Source organism: Eurosta solidaginis, chromosome 4, assembly GCF_040869045.1.
Source record: "Eurosta solidaginis isolate ZX-2024a chromosome 4, ASM4086904v1, whole genome shotgun sequence".
In the NCBI taxonomy this organism is placed as follows: domain Eukaryota; kingdom Metazoa; phylum Arthropoda; class Insecta; order Diptera; family Tephritidae; genus Eurosta; species Eurosta solidaginis.
In genome coordinates this window covers 115,236,450-115,254,366 of record NC_090322.1, presented here as the reverse complement: position 1 = coordinate 115,254,366, position 17,917 = coordinate 115,236,450, and the positions used below count along the sequence as shown (strand labels likewise).

Here is a 17,917-nt window from a genome sequence, read left to right as displayed (position 1 = left end):
TATCGACTTTTTCAATTTTTCAATCATTCGGCGCACTCGGTAATGGTATCCATTTTGAATTCGCTGTCATTCCGAATCCAGCGAGTGCCTGTCAGAATGCTTGACAGATAAGTCAACACACTTGTACTTGTACACTATGGCTCTAAACACAATGCCAGAGACGACGATTTTCGCCATACGAGCTCTGACATTTCTCATGTTATACGTATATCAGATCTTTAAAAAGATTAAATAATTGAGTGTGCATTCTCTCAGCATTCTTTTAAAAATTTGTGAGTTTATGGTTGCTTATTATAAATGTCCATTCCTGAATGGCTTAAAATAATTTAACTCAAAGCTAAAGTGTGTGTGTTATTGAATGGTAAAATATAATTCAATATAGAGTGTGAATGTAGGAACCATTCCCAATATTTAATGAATGTAAACTTGAAATTAATGCACATTTTTCTTCCATTCAGTACTAAATACTTTTTCCCCAAAGTTATTTTTTGTATACTTTCATTGCCATCAGATATGTTAAATCAATTTAGGAGTTGGGTGCAAAAAATGCGTAAAATTCGTCAATAGGAAGTATAGCTCCTCCTAATTATTCAAGTAGTTTAATATTTAAGAATTCATGAGCTTAACACCGGCTTATAATATTGAATATCAGTTATTATGCTTGTGGCGGTGCAGTTCAAGTTTTCAGAACAAAAGTGTTGCTTAGCAAGTTTTCATAGTTCAGTCAGTCATTAAATATTTTTCATTGTGAAATAATAAAATACTTTTATATTTAAATTTCAATAGGAAATATTTATTCTTTATTTTCCTATATTGGTGACCCCGATAAAAGTTTAACGCGTATCTCATAAGATGCTTCGAGATGAAAATCAGCTCGTTACCCTTCGCGGAGAAAATGAGGAGCTTCAACGACAAATCGACGAATTACGCCAGCAAGCGCAACAATAATATAACCGTCAATTGGAGCATCAGCAGCAGCAGCAGCCACCATCACCGCAACCACGACAACAGTAGAAGCAGTGTGATTATGATTTTGCCGCTAACTTCGCCGATCATCGCCCTGCAGTCCATCGTGTTGCAGTAAAACTGCCGCCTTTTTGGTCTGACAAACCAAAATTATGTTTTTCTCAGGCTGATTCGCAGTTTACGTTGTCCGATATCACAAATTAGGTAACAAAGTTCCATTATGTTGTTTCGCAGCTGGACGCACGTATCGCATTGGAAATCGAGGACGTTATAGAAAATACTCCTCTGCAGAATCCATACACATTTTGGCGCACAAAATTGATTGATCGTTTGTCTGCGTCTGAGGAACAACGAGTCCGCCAACTTATCAGTGAGGAAGAGCTCGGCGATCGCAAACCATCGCAGTGTCTCCGTCACTTGCGGTCTCTCGCTGGTTCAACTATCGTGCAGGATAACCTCCTTCGTCAACTCTGGCTTAAGCAGCAACTTTATATTCCGCACTCCAGTTGTTCACTGCTGCGGTCTTCTCAAACTGAATCTTAAACACCTGGAAAGGAACAGAGCCGTCAAAAGTTGGAGTTCTTACCTTCGTATTGCTTGCTGAAACAACTGGGCGAATTAGTTGCAATTCCTGTATACGACCTCTCAAAGCATTCACCTCTGCCTCGAATTTTTCTTCAAACTGCGTTATTTTCTCGTCCATACGCGCTTCGAGTTTTGATGATATACGTGCCTTTTGCTCTTTCAGTTGTGTTTCCATCTTTGATGTAATCTGTGTCGACATTTCTGAAATACGTGTCTCATGTGATTCCAGCTGGGATGCCATATATGTCTTCTGCTCTTCCAGTTGAGATGACATTTGCGACGACATTTCGGATATACGTGTCTCCTGTGCTTCCATCTTGGATGTTATACGTGTCTCCTGTGATTCCAATTGTGATGACATATACGTTTTCTGTTCTTCTAGTTGTGTTTCCATCTTAGATGTTATATCTGTCTTTTGCGATTCCAGTTGAGATGACATGTTGGTGGATATTTGTGATGACATTTCGGACATTTGTGCCGATATTGCAGCCAATATCATGTTCAAGTCTGTGTTCGCCATTGTCTGCGGTGTTTCATTTTTCTCCTCCACATCGCCATAAGATGAAAGACATACTCTTCCACGTCAATTCCTTCTAATTCCACTGCCTCTCGTAGTCGTGCCTGGAGTTCGAGTTTAATGCCGGTTGTATTCAATCCACGGTTCTCCAACTCCTTCTTCAGTTGCGGGATCTTCAATTCACTTAACTTTGCCATGTCCTTGTTGTCCTCTAGAATTTATTCAACAATTCCTTTTCTGACACCAATTGTAGCGAATTTGCTGCAAATCCTCTTATTTGCCCTTTTGCTAGGTTCGCATCGCTAAACTGTTGAATAAATAACTCCAATATTGAATAATGGAAAAATGGCCTTTATTAAAATACTTCACAATAACACTCAAACTGTGCAACGAATAGCTTAATAACCAAACTGATAGCTTAAATGAAACTGACTTTCAAAATAATGCTGCTATTGCTCGCTAGATATCGTCTTAGTCGTAACTGCTTGACAACTCAAATCAAACTGAATTCCAGCGCCTCTACATCTGTCGCCTTTTATACTCTTTGACTTTAACATTCGCATCTTCTAGGCGCTTCCATAATCTACTAGTCCATTAGCTCTCAAACATCTCAGCTGTAACTACAATTGCAAAATTTTATAGTTTTTCTCATTGCATACTTATAGGAGTATCTCAGATATATGCATGTGTTTGTGCAATGACTCTCCGCCGCTCGTATACGTACATGGTACATATGTGTAGACGCAATTTTTATTCGTTTATGTAGATACATAATGATTGAATTATTGATGTGAATGTTTGTAGTTTACAGTTTCTCGCGCACACATAGGCGTATAAGTAAATGCGTCTGTGTGTGACATCTCTCGGCTGCCTTATATATGTGTATACATGATTTGATTATTGACGCAAATATCGCTTAGCATGACCTTAGCATCGCCTTAGTGATGGTATAGCTTAGTCATGCTAATATCCGTGACAATACAAATTATATGAAGAAAAAGCGTACATTTTAAAGGGCCAATTAATGGTGACTTATGACCATATAACCATAACCAGATAAAACAGCTGATCGAACCTACCTTATGGAAATCAATGTAATCGATTAATGGTGCCATACCATAACGCTAACGCCATAACCATATCATAGCCAACCAATTGGTTTTGGTTTCTCGCCATATCCATAACCTAAAAATATTTGAGTTGGTGAATTTAATAACTTTTTGTAGATTTTGTTCAATGTGTTGGATACGTTATGACTAAGGGACTTATTTTTTGTGGATTATATTTGTAATTTTTTGCGTTTTCTTAATTTTTATGAAATTTTCACGATTTTTAAGTTAAGGCACCATCAATCGATCACATTGGGGATGGTTATGGATATGGGTATGGTTACGACTATGGCGTTAGGGTTAAGGAAGTTTAATTATCCCTTTAAATTCACAGTTAAGGTACGCGGACATTACGCTGCGCGACACGTAGCGGCAGCGGCGCCTCACAGAGCGACATATTTTGGCAACACACATTAAGCGGCAATCGAGCGACACATTGCGGCAAAAGTTTGTGTTTATTTTTGTTTGCAAAATGGACGACACAGTTTTTGAAGCTGTAATTATATCATTTTTGTCCGAAGAAGAGGAAAAGAAAAGAAAAAGGTCGTGGCTATGGGTCTATAGTGTTAACTACTTTGTACTCTTTACTTTAATTTTTAAAATAATTTTAATTGAGTTTTCGTGTTAACTTAAAATTTTGAATAACTTCAAAAAAAGAAAATTCTAATTAGTTGGAAAATATCTAAACTCAAAAATAAACAAAAATAAATTTTTACACTTAAAATCAAAATAAAAGATTTTTAAATATCAACTTGAATGTTGATATATTGGCGATCCTACCAACGATCCTGCGCAAATATTTTATTTCATTAATGACTGTAATGATTACGAAAATTTCCATTCGCTAATTTTTAATTAAAATGCATTTATTATCTAAATCTATATCTGTCCGTGCTTGTATATATAATACCTCGTGCTTGTGATAAATGATTTTTGAACAAAAAATTTCGCAATTTTAAAGTAACTACTCCGTCATATTTACAACGATTTAAATAGTTGTGCGAAACAGACTAAACGAACAGCCATCAGTTTGTTTACTTAAAATCCAATTTGGAAATACATTCGCCATCAACAAAAAATTATGAATTTAGTGATTATAAACGAAGCTATAATTAACTTTAAAAATATTTCGTTTTGAAAGTGTTTAAAACATTTACTATTGTGAAAATAAGTGAAAGTCCATAGACATTCGTAGATGGACTGTGTGGAAACACCCGAAAACGGAAATCAAATTTTAGCAGATTTGATGAACAAAATAGTTTAACCAATTGTTAAAACTTTTAAAGAAACAATAAAAAAATTAAAAAATTAAATCATAGTACCATAATTGTAAATCGCACATCGATTTAAAAAAAAAATGAAACTTAAATATACTTCAATTAATAAACAATATTTTGTGCAAATTGCATATAACAGTCGCTGTAAATTCTATATACGAAACAAAAACAAAAAATAAGTGCGGACAATCAAATAAAACATAAAGTACTTATAGCGGAAATTTACTAGTAGACATGCTATAAATTTTATTCAACATAAATAAAAATAAAATTTTTCTACGAATCGTTAATTAATAAAGAACTCTAAAAACAATATACTACGCTTAAAACAATAGTTAAGTTTTCCACTTCACTACAACAAGAGCTATTACAACAATTTTACGCAAAATACACACAAGAACGGATTTAAAGTATAAGACATCACGATGAAAATGATGAGATTCATAAAGAAAACAACAAAGCCATTGCATAAACAGCAACAACAATGAATTTAATTGTTATCACGCCCAAAAAACGTCATTTATTCCCTCAAAATCTCTACAATCATCAATCAAATACTTATTAATTTGAATATTTTTTTACTAATTTAATTTTATGTAAGTATAATTTTTATTTTAATATCATATTACAAATTTTCCAATTATAATTTAAATTAAAATTTTAAACCTTTTAAACTTTTAAATTTATTTTAAGATTATTTTTATATTTTAACAACTTTAATATAGTTATTTAAATTTACTTATTTTTTATATAAAATTAAATATTTTATTTAAATTGTTAACTCCCTTTCCAAAAAAAATCTTAAATATTTTCTTATTTTCTAATTTTTCATTTAAATTTCTTTTCATATGGTTCTACGTTCACCAATACGAACTCGTAAATTTACAAATTCAGAAAATCAAAATATCAACGATACAAATAACATCATGACTCACAATACAACTCATAATTCTAACATTAATACAACACAAAACATCATCTCTAATATAACACAAGATACTTCAAGACAAGATAACTTTACAAATTTTTCTTCTACTAAATCTATTAAATTACCACAATTTTGGCAAGATTCTCCTGATGCCTGGTTTTTACTTGTTGAAGGACAATTTGAAATTAATAATATCAATGATGATAATTTAAAATTTCAAAATATTCTAATTACTCTTCAACGAGATACTATATCTAAAATTTTAGATGTTATTAACCCTCCTCCTCTTTTTAATAAATATGATACAATCAAAAAAATTCTATGTGAAAGATTTTCTCTTAGCGGAGAAAAACGATTAGAACAATTATTTTCAAAAACTGAACTTGGTGATCGTTCACCATCTGAATTATTCAGATTTATGAAATCACTTATAGGTTCTGCCTCCATAGTTAGCCAAGAATTACTCTTTAAATTGTGGATTCGTAAATTACCACAAGAAATACAAATTCATTTGACTTCCAATAATAATCAAAACAGAGATGAAATTATTATTTTAGCTGACAAACTTTTTGATTTAATCAATAAACCTCATTCTTCCAAATCTCCTGTAGTCTCAAGTATAAATAATAATATTTTAGAACAATGCGTTAAAAATTTAACTGAATTAACTACGGCTATTTATCAAAATTTAAATAAAATTTCGAATGATATTAATCAATTACAAATCCGTTCAAGATCTAAAGATAGAAATAGATCTAAATCTCGAAATTTTTCAGGATCTAGAAATTTTTCAAACAATCGTAATTTTAATTCACAAACAACTATTTGTTGGTATCACAAAAAATTTAAGAATAACGCTCTCAAATGTATACCCCCATGCAATTTTAATCAAAATCATAATTCAAATTACGAACAAAATTTAAACTGAAACGATCCATTATGACGGTGACGGATAATGGAACTATTATTAAACCTACTCGTCGCCTCTTCATATTTGATAAATTCAATAAACTTAATTTTCTTATCGATACCGGTGCAGTTGTATCAGTTATTCCTTTTTCTAAATTTAAAATTTATAAAAGAAATTCTGATCTTACTTTAACTGCAGCAAACGGTTCTTCAATTGAAACTTTCGGTACAAAACTACTTAAAATTGATTTAGGTTTAAGAAGAGATTTTGAATTTCCATTCATTATTGCGAATATTGATACACCAATTTTAGGAGCAAACTTTTTAGAAAAATTCGGAATTATTGTCAATATTAAAAATAAAGAAATAATGGATTCTACTACAAAAATTTAAGTTACTGGATCTTCTGGATTTTCTGATATTTTCTCACTCAAAATTCCTATTGTCGAAAATAAGTTTTCAAAATTACTTAATGAATTTCCATCTATTACCTGTGAACCAGATTATACTAAAAAAGTTAAACACCATACGGTTCACAGGATAGAAACAAAAGGTATTTTACCATTTTCGAAACCCAGACGTCTTGATCCAATCAAACTTAAAATTGCTAAAGCTGAATTTGAATTTTTAGTTAAAACGGGTATATGCAGACCCTCAAATTCTCCTATTGCATCTCCACTTCATCTCGTTCCTAAAAAAGAACCAAATGATTGGAGACCTTGCGGAGACTATCGAAGACTTAATTTTATTACTACACCAGATCGGTATCCTTTACCACATATTCACGATTTAACAATTGATTTAAAAAACAAACAATTTTTTTCCAAAATTGATCTTGTGCGTGCCTACCACCAAATTCCAATGGCAGAAGAAGACATTCATAAAACTGCAATAACTACCCCTTTTGGAATGTTTGAATTCGTAAGAATGCCTTTCGGTTTACGAAACAGTGCTCAAACTTTCCAACGCTTTATTAATGAAGTATTTTCTGATTTCGATTTTGTATTTACATACATTGATGACATTCTTATTGCCAGTGATAATGAAGATCAACATAGAAATCATTTAAAATCAGTTTTCAAAAGACTTGAAGAATATAATTTAAATATCAAACCTTCAAAATGTACTCTCGGTGTAAATAAATTAAATTTTTTAAGTTACGAAATTTCAGGCGAAGGTATTAAACCATCTTTAGATAGAATTGAAATCATAACAAATTTTGAAAAACCAATTTCTATAAATAAATTACAAAAATTTTTAGGTATGATAAATTACTATCACAGATATATTAAAATGTTAGCAACAGAACTTAGTCCTCTGCATGAAATGTTAACACATGCAATTAAAAACAAACTCAAACAATTAAATTGGACAAATGAAACCACAACAGCTTTCGAAAATGTTAAAAAACATTTTGCAAAAAATACTTTTCTTACACATTTCGACAAAAATGGTACTTTATCATTAGCTGTAGATGCATCAAATGTTGCTATTGGAGCAGTTCTTCAACAAACTAGCAATAATATACTAGAACCCTTAGCTTATTTTTCAAGAAAATTAACTACAACAGAAACTAAATATTCAACATTTGATCGTGAACTTTTGGCAATTTATAATTCAATTAAACATTTTAAACATTTTCTTGAAGGTAGAACTTTTACAATTTATACTGATCATAAACCTTTAATTCATGTTCTAAATTCTAAAGTAGATAGATCTCCTCGTCAACTACGTCATCTTGAATATATTGCTCAATTTACAAATGATATTCAATATATACGTGGAAAAGACAACATAGTTGCCGACACACTTTCCCGTATTCCGGAAATAAATACAATTTCAACTCAAGATATAAATTTAGAAACTTTATATAAAGAACAGCAAACTGATACATTTTTACAAAAAACCATTTCTGATCAAAATTCTAAAAATAATTTAAAAGAAATTCATATTCCAGTTATTAATTTAAATATATGGTGTGATGTTTCTCTACAACCTTTTCGACCTTATGTTCCACATTCTATGAGAAGAATTATATTTGACAAAATTCACTCATTATCTCATCCAAGTATAAGAACAACTAGAAAATTAATTCAAAATAAATATTATTGGCCTAACATGCGTAAAGAGATTAACGATTGGACTTCATCTTGCATCGATTGTCAAAAATCCAAAATTTCAAGACACACTAAATCTCCTATCCAAAAAATTCAAATACCATCAGGCCGTTTTGAACATATTCATATGGATATTGTTGGACCTCTTCCAATTTCAAATGGAAATTATTATATTTTAACAATTATTGACAGATTTTCACGTTGGCCTGAAGCTTATCCACTTAAAGATATTTCAACAAATACTATAGTAAAAACTTTTATTCAAAATTATATACCACGATTTGGTATACCATTGAATATTACAGTAGATCAAGGTTCACAATTCACCTCAAAATTTTTTACGGAATTAACTAAACTTTTAGGTTCTCATAAAATTCATACATCTCCTTACCATCCCCAAGCAAATGGCATGATAGAGAGATTTCATCGAACTTTAAAAGCAGCAATTATAGCATCAAACGACTCGGTTCATTGGTCTGACATTTTACCATTCATTCTACTTGGTTTACGAACTTCTATTAAAGAAGACTTAAAATGTTCATCTGCTGAACTTGTTTATGGCCAAACACTTAGAATACCTGGTGAATTAATTATTTCAAATAGTAATAAAGAACATGATTTTTCTAATGACGCTCTTCATAAAATAAGAGAATATTTTTCTCTTGTTCGTTCTAAAGTTTTTCATCATAACAAAGAAAATGTTTTCGTTCCTAACCAATTAGAAAATTGTGAGTATGTTTTTGTTAAAGTTCTTCGTAAATCTAATTTAGAATCACCTTATGAAGGACCTTTTAAAGTTATATCTAAGAAACATAAAACATTTACAATTCAATACAACAATACTATTAAAAATATTTCAATTGATTTACTTAAACCAGCAAACATACTTATTAACACTAATTTAAACACAAATACATTAATTAAGATTTTTAAATATCAACTTGAATGTTGATATAGGGTCCAAGACATCTCATCCTCAAGATATGAGGAAGGAGAGTTCCACACTCTTTTGCCCAGATTGTAAAAACATGGTGCAAAAATTCTTTGCATGTATTCTTATGAGGCAAATCACACCTAGCGGAAGCAGCACCGCGTCTTTTGATACCTCACTCGAAGATCTTGGCCCAACTTTAGGGTGGGGCCCCTAAACTGCACTAAAGGATTGGCCAAGACCACAGAATCTGCTTGAATTGAGAAGTTTCCTTGGGCTGTGCACATATTACCGCCGATTTGTACCAAATTTTCCCAGCGTAGCCCATAGTCTCCACTAGCTAACAAGAAAAAATAAAGCTTTTGAATGGAAGAAGGAGCAAGAAGTAGCTTTCCAAACATTGAAAGAGCGTTTGTGCGCTGCCCCAATGTTGGCATATCCAATTCCAGGAGCAACGTTTATTCTAGATACAGATGCGAGTGGATATGCTATAGGAGGCGTTTTATCGCAAAGTGGTCGATGGACAGGAGAAGGTAGTTGCATATTACAGCCGTTCGATTGGAAAACCAGAGAGGAACTACTGCGTTATGCGGAGAGAGCTGTTGGCATTGGTAGAGTGCATTAAACATTTTCACAAATACCTCTACAGCCAGCGATTCCGTGTCAAGACAGATCACGCAGCTTTAAAATGGCTTCTGCAGTTCCGTAATCCGGAAGGACAATCGGCACGGTGGATCGAGCGACTACAAAGCTATGACTTTTCCATTGAGCATCGGAAAGGTAGTACCCATGGAAATGGCGATGCAATATCACGAAGACCATGTAGTTTGGAATGCAAGCACTGTTCAAAAGCCGAGGCTAAACAAGACATTATAGATGTCCGGCTAATGACTATAACATGTGCAGATGGATGGGACAAGGAAAAGCTAAGAAAGTGTCAGCTAGAAGATACAGATCTGTCACGTGTTATGCAAGGGCTCGAACGAAACGAAAGACCAAATAGAGAAGAGATGCCAGCAGAGAGTCCCATTGCGAAGTCATATTGGGCACAGTGGAACAGTTTAGAATTGATATCCGGTTGCCTACATCGAGTATGGGAGAGTGAGGATGGTAAATGCAAGAAGAAACTGATAGTTGTTCCCAGAAAGAGGATTCCTGACGTGCTCATCGAGCTGCATAATGGTCCACGCGGAGGTCATCTTGGAATCACGAAGACGCTGGAGAAAATTAAACAGAGATTCTATTGGGTTGGTTGCCGTCAGTCGGTCACTGAGCGGATTGCGAACTGCGATGTTTGCAGCAGAGCAAAAGGGCCCAGAACCCGAAGTCATGGCCAGATGAAGCAATATAACTCAGGTGCCCCATTTGAAAGGATCGCTATGGATGTCGCCGGTCCATTTCCTACTAGCAACGGCTGAAAAAAATATGTACTGGGAGTTATGGATTATTTCAGCAAATGGCCAGAGGTATACCCAATCCCAAATCAAGAAGCGCAAACGATAGAAGAAGTGTTTATAAACAATTGGGTTGCAAGGTATGGTGTACCAATGGAGTTACATTCTGATCAAGGCAGGAACTTCGAATCAGCTGTATTCGAGGAAATGTGTAAATCATTGAGCATTCGAAAAACACGGACAACTGCATTGCATCCTCAATCCGATGGTATGGTAGAACGATTCATTAGAACATTGGAGGAGCACTTAAGGAAAGTAGTAGACAAGTACCATAAAGAGTGGGATACCCGCATACCATTATTCCTGATGGCTTACCGATCAGCCGTGCATGAGACAACGGGCCAAACCCCTGCAAAAGTAATTTTTGGCAATGACCTTAGACTGCCAGCTGATTTGAAGTTTGGGATAGATGCCACTGCGGAGAGAAATGTTAAGAAATCCACTAGTGATTTGGAAGAAGAGCTGAGAGAGATACACGATCTTGTAAGGCAACGATCAAAAATTATGAGTGACAAGATGAAAGCGAGGTACGATAAAGCAATTAATTCGGAAAGGTTTCAGGAAGGAGATTTGGTGCTGTTATACAACCCACAACGAAAAAAAGGTTTGTCCCCGAAATTGCAGTGTAATTGGGAAGGCCCATACAAAGTTGTAAAACGGATCAACGATGTAGTGTACCGCATACAAACCATTGGCAAACCACGAACCAAAATGAAAGTGGTTCATTTGGAAAGGCTGGCAGCGTTTAGATCGAGAGATTTGTCTGATCGGCACGATCAGACTTAGGTGGAAGGCAGTGTGACGAATATGAGTGACACCAGGTGATACTCGCATCCCTAGTCTGATGCTAAGTAAATGAAGTTTCGACAACAATAAAGCAGACAGTCACTTGTATCTACATAAACGAACAAAACATTATGTTTACACATATGTACGTACACGCAGCAGAGAAGAGATGCTCCCAAAAGTATGCAATTGTAATTGTTGAAGTGTAGCTCACAAATACATGCATATGAGAAGCTATATACGTGCATCTGTAGTTATAATTACATGGCGGCAACTAAGTAAATTCTGGAAGCGCCTAGAAGATGCCACGAGGAAATCAAAGAGTATAAAAGCACCAGCGGTAGAGGCGCTATAATCTGTTTCGATTAAGACGATATCTAGCGAGCAATAGCAGTATTATTTTGAAAGTCAGTTTCATTTAAGCTATAAGTTTGGTTATTAAGCCAGCTAATTGCAGAGTATAAGTGTTATTGTGAAGTACTTTAATAAAGGCCATTTTTCCATTACTAAATATTGGAGTTATTTATTCAACAGGTTAGTGATACGAACTTAGCAAAAAGGCAAATAAGAGGATTTGCAAAATCGTTACAATATTAAGGGTAACATTTTACAAGACGGTGCACCACCTAATTTAAAAATATCAAATAATAATAAAAACGAAGCTAGAGGCGCGTCTTTTGATTCCACGTTTGATAATTTTTGATAGAAATTAGGTGGTGCACCGTCTTTTAAATCGTTACCATATTAAGTTGTATAGAATCGACGGGATGGCCTACAAGGTTTCATGTCATACTAAATCGCTCCCGATATTGTCGGGCTAGTACCTTAATGGTTCCCGGAACGTATCCGATCTGCATCCGGCAAAGGACCGACAAAGTCGATAACGGGAAGTGTCCTCATCGCTACAACAACAACAAGATTATTTACTTTCTGATTTTCATACGTATGTGCATTTTTAAATAATAAAAAAAAAATGTTATATTATTCTAATAGCATCTCCGCCGGGTTGCGATTCAGCTCAGAATATGCCAAAATCAGAGGAAATCTACAATTAAATGCAGATTCATATAAGGTACCAAACTGGTTGGATGTACTTCCCTAAAAAAGGGTAGAACTACGCATCTAGGTTTGCCAGTATTTGCTTCGGTAATTTATTTGATTTGTATTGATTAAAAATTGCAATAGTAGATAAGGTAATGTGAATTAAAATTGAATAGGTAGCCGGAGCAAAAAAGGCAACTGTTATTTATGTGGCGCCACCGGGAGCTGCTGCTGCTATCCTAGAAGCATTAGAAGCAGAAATGTCTTTGATTGTTTGCATTACCAAAGGTGTGCCATAACATGATATGGTTCGCGTTAAGCACGCTCTCTTAAGGCAAAAAAAATCGCGTCTAGTCAGGCCCGATTGTCCAGGAATCATAGCACCAGAAAGGGTAAGTAAATTGGCTACCATGCTAAATATATAAGCAACATGTATGAATTTTTTAGTGATAATTTCTCATGCTTTTGTTGATAATCAACTGAAGAATGCAAAACGACAGAATTCGAAGTTCATGTGAAAACCAATTAATTTTTTTAATTAGCGTTTGGAGAGAAAAATACATATGGATGTATGCATAGAACTGCATAGAAGGGAGGAAATTGATTAATTATTATCAGTAGATTTACAAGATTTTTGTCATTTTCCCTGCATCGCAGTTGTCATTGCATTGCATTAAGAGAGAACATCAACACCTTAATACCCACAGCCAGTTAAAATTTTATTAAATTTTGCTCTTTTCATCACTGTTTCAAAACGTGGAAAGTTATATATCGAGCATTCCATGGAGAATGGTACATTTTAGCAGCCTTTCGCGTTTTGCGGTCATTATTAATATTCAATCCCTTGAAGGTTTAATGTAGCCATATCAATAGTTCCCGAGATGGTGGGGCTAGTACCACAATGGTGCTTGTTACCGGAACGTAGATAGATAGATAATTTATTGAAGATTGCACAGTGACTTGCACATCTCCTTCACAGCACCTCATCCTAACCGACTTCCTTGATGAACCCCAGCAGTGTTCTTGGCTTGAGGGATTAAATGTGGGAATGCTCTGGCCATGGTGAGCCCATAAACTTAGCCCTACGTCTTGAAATTGCGCCGCAATCTAAAGGATATGGTCCACCGTCTGCTAATCCATCACAAAATCGGTATGTGTTGTTCGATATTATACCCAGCTTTTGCATTTGACTGTTCAGTCTACAGTGTCTTGTAAGAATAGCCGTTAGGATTCTTGGGTTATCTTTTTGAGAGGCCCATTAATGCCCTATATCGAGTTATGCTGTAACCCCCTAACGGTAACTTAGATTGACTCAGGCCTCGCATATTGCGCCAGTGTTCTCTCTTTTCCCTCCCTTCTGCTAATAAATACCCCTGTGAGCCAACTGGCAGGAACGGCCCGGGATCGACGGGTGATGCAGTTGCTGCCTCTCTTTCCGTGTTATCCGCCTGCTGTTGTTGTTGTAGCAGTGCTTCGCCCCATCCAATAGGTCGACCGATCACAAATTGTCATCAATGTCCTCTAACGGGAGTCCAAAGAAACTTTCTGTTTCAACAGGGGTGGACAATAATGAGAGGAGTGATAGGGGCGTTTGTTCCACAATACAGTTAAAGAGATGGTTGGTGTCATGTGGAGGCACATTACAAGCAGGACAATGTTTTGTATGTCGGGGTTGATTCTGGATAGGTAGGAGTTTAACCTGGTACGGTATCCAGATCGAAGTTGAGAGTGACTACTCGCGTTTACCTAGGGAGAATGCGTTCCTCCTCTGCCAGTTTTGTTCTTTGAGTACAGGAATCACCGGCATAGAGGTCCGACGCCTTTTTGTGGAGTTCACTGAAGACATGCTTGTGTTTTTTAGCTTCATACGGCTGTGTTCTCAGGTGGCGTATTTCCTCATAATGTAAGGAGGGCGTGAACAACAAGAGCCACAAAAGAGTTATAAAAGTTACGAGGACGCTGGATTTTGGGATATAGCCCAAAGCAACCTGTCCGATGCAACCATCCCTTGCACGTGAAACATTGACAAGAGTATTTATTTTTTTAATTTTATTTATTTATTATTACGGCTGTTTAGGCCTAAAACTTAAACTACTAAGTACAATTCATTCTTATAATCACTTATTTCTATTGAATATGCTGTTGGAATGCCATGTGATTCCGATCAGCATATTTACTAGCGTGACAAACGGACGAGTCTGAGAGCCACTCGTTTAAGGAAGGTTGGAAAGGACGCGTTTTTAATCCTCCAGTGCTCCCATCTTAAGGCAAAAAAATTTGGAACTTATATTTTTCAATTATATTTCTATTTTAAGCTGTCGGAATGTATTAGTCTCCGATCAACACAGCTAAACATGTCTTGGAGTGTTGGAAAATGAAAATAACGTGTATCCAATCACCCCTCAACATTATTTAGTAAAGACGCTGTCGGAATGCATGAAGATTCCGATCGACGCAGCTCAACATATAATGGGAGGCTGGAAAGGTCCTGTTTCCAATCCCCCCTGCTCCAACTTTTGTTTGGACTTATTTTCGTTACACATTATATAACTTTATTGTTATATTAATGCTGTCGGAATGCGAGTGATTCCGATCAGCAACAGTAAATATCGGCTGAAAATACCGAGTTCCAGCGAAATTAGTTTTTGGAACTGTTTGGAGTTACACGTCTCATTTACTTCGTAACATCAATCAATTGTCACTTGTTATAATTTTATGTCCTCTATGAATGCAACAGCAAAGTATCTCTGGGTACCCCTGCCATCGGAAGATGCATAGGCATGGTGGAGGTTCAATTGAAGTTACTTTACCAGGTCCTGATTCTAGTTATCTGAAATTTCTCTTGTGTCTTTGGCCTCTCAGAAAAGAGCTAATTGTGGAGCCCTATTTATGGAACACTTTTCTGCTTTTAATCTTTTCTTACTGATATGAGTTTCTTTTTCATTCTAGGTAATTTGATTTTGACGATGTGCGGATAGCAATATCCCAAATATTCCAGCTGTGGCTGTAAGAACATACATTTGCTCAAATTAGAAGAAAACTGCATGGTTGAGCACATCCAGTACCTACGTTTATACAAGGAGAACACCACACTACTTTCACGTGGATGTAGCTTCCGATCACGTTGTTGTAAGAGCTTATTTTAAATATGTTATTCATAAACACTGATTCTAATATTTTGTTTTGGTTTTTTACTTTAGAGTCAACCGGTTATATAAGCGTATATCAGCTATGCCTGTAACTTAGGCGCCTTCAGATGTAATAGTTACCGCGGACGCGGTTACAGGAGTGGGGATTACAATGATCAAGGGCTTTCAATATCGGAAGGTTTTCCAGCACCATAACAACACCAACAATATGTGCAAGCACCCGAATAAATTGTACAACAAACGTTAACACCACTTCAGCAGCCAGCAAGAACAACAACAATTGCAACAAGTTGAAACTTCTAAACAATTAATGACTATTTATGGAAAATTTATCATGAGACAATGCCCAATGTATGAATTTCAATTAAATTCAGCACATTTCTGGAAAAAGCATCTAAATTTTATGCATCGTGTAGAGAAACCAGAACATTTACAATTTAAATATAACGAACGTGGTGCAAAATGTAAATTTTCTGATTTTCAAACAGCTAGACCAAGCTTCAACAAATTATTGGACCATGAGATTTCTCATATGCCCAAAATGTAAATTTTGCGATTTGAAGACTAAAATACATTCAAGTATGAATTTTCATTTACGAAACTGTTGATGTAACAACGAAAAGTTTAGAATTAACTGTTTGTCCATATTGTAATCACAATGGTATTTACGCAAACACTTAGTACAGGAACATGAGAAATCAGTGGATGAAAGAAGATCTTTTCTATGTTTAGAATGTGGTGAACAATTTAGAACAAATACAAGTTTACGTGTACATGTTTGTGAAAAGTTTGGTCATTGTACACCACAAGATTTGAACCGAAAGATTTTGAGGGTATGGTTACACCTATGTGGCATCTACAAGCTATTTATAATGACTAGTATGGAATGAATCCGGATATGGAAGAAAACGGAGGTGACGAAATGATTCACCATGTTTCTTTGGATTCTGGTGATACTCCTGACATGCTTCCTAATTTCGCTACGTCTGATCTTACTATACCTACCAAACTAATAAGACTCTGCAAAACTGATGAGCAACACTACCAGCGCAGGAAAAATAAAGACTTCAAAACAAGGTTTCGGAAAGGGCACGACTATGAATAGACGTTAATGTATTTATATAGTTTAGAAATATAAAAATGCACATACATATGTAAAAATTGCTAGTATAATAGCACATGTAAAACCCATTTTAAACATGCATTATTTATTAATTAAATATTATTTAAACAAAAAGGACGCGTTTCATTCATGGAAAAAGCGATTTGACAGAAGGTAACCGGTACGGGTAACCGATAGGCCAGTTACCCGTGTTGTTGTTGTTGCATATGTTTTGGTTAGCGATAGCGAAAGCATACCTAATGAAGTAACTTAAAAATGTAAATAACATCGAGCGAGAAGGAATGTCGAAAACACAATAGGTAAGAGCGAGAAAGCGAGTCACACGTACACTATTTTGAGAGAGCGCATGCGTTACCTTTTTCACAACAGCAATGTAAAAGTCATTAAGACGATAATTGGTGAACGAGTTATTGGTGACGATTAAGTAATCGATTAGGTAACGGGTACCTGTCTTGTAGGGTAGTTGATCAAATTTTCCGCGCTGTGCCGGGTCGCGCAGTGCTGCTGACTCTTGGTGTAAATCGCCTCATAATAATACATGCAAAGAATCATTGTTTACTATATAGTTTGGCAGCTTAATTCGAGGTTATGTTGCGAATAGAGTGGAAGGCACTTGCAGGCCGTGAAAATAGGCACTCGAACGGAGTGGAATGAAGAACAATAGGAAGGCCAGAGTTGCATTGGATCAATCATTGCATCAATATTAAAGATAAATTTAGAAAAAATAATTAAATACTTCAGTATAAGCAAACATTTTCTTTCAATTACTGCAATTAAGGTGTCCTAGATGCTATATATTCCAAAATTATAACATTTTATGTCTGTTTAAAAATTTTACTTCAATTTCCCTAAGATTTCCGTAATATGGTCATTAGTGATGTTTGTGTGTGCGTACAAATTTTGAGCGATCAGCTGTTAGTTGCGCTACTTGGTAAAGTTTACAATGCAAAGAATATTTTGTAGTGCACTGCAGTGGTGCGGAGTGCAGCCTAATGTGACCTTACCTTTACTGAATAGGGCCCCTG

The 17,917-nt window shown here is 35.2% G+C and overlaps 1 long non-coding RNA gene across 3 annotated transcripts; it reads left to right on the top strand.

Moving 5' to 3' along the window:
- Window positions 1–284: 284 nt before the first annotated feature.
- On the top strand, window positions 285–16,967 carry LOC137250176 (uncharacterized). Of its 3 annotated transcripts, XR_010952828.1 has the most exons (5): window positions 285–361; window positions 12,573–12,725; window positions 12,797–13,012; window positions 15,570–15,749; window positions 15,821–16,967. It is a non-coding gene; the product is annotated as an uncharacterized lncRNA (long non-coding RNA). The 3 variants fall into 3 exon arrangements; XR_010952829.1 differs by lacking the exon at window positions 285–361 and having other exon boundaries at window positions 12,342–12,725; window positions 12,801–13,012; XR_010952827.1 differs by lacking the exon at window positions 285–361 and having other exon boundaries at window positions 12,342–12,725.
- The last annotated feature ends 950 nt before the right edge of the window (window positions 16,968–17,917 follow it).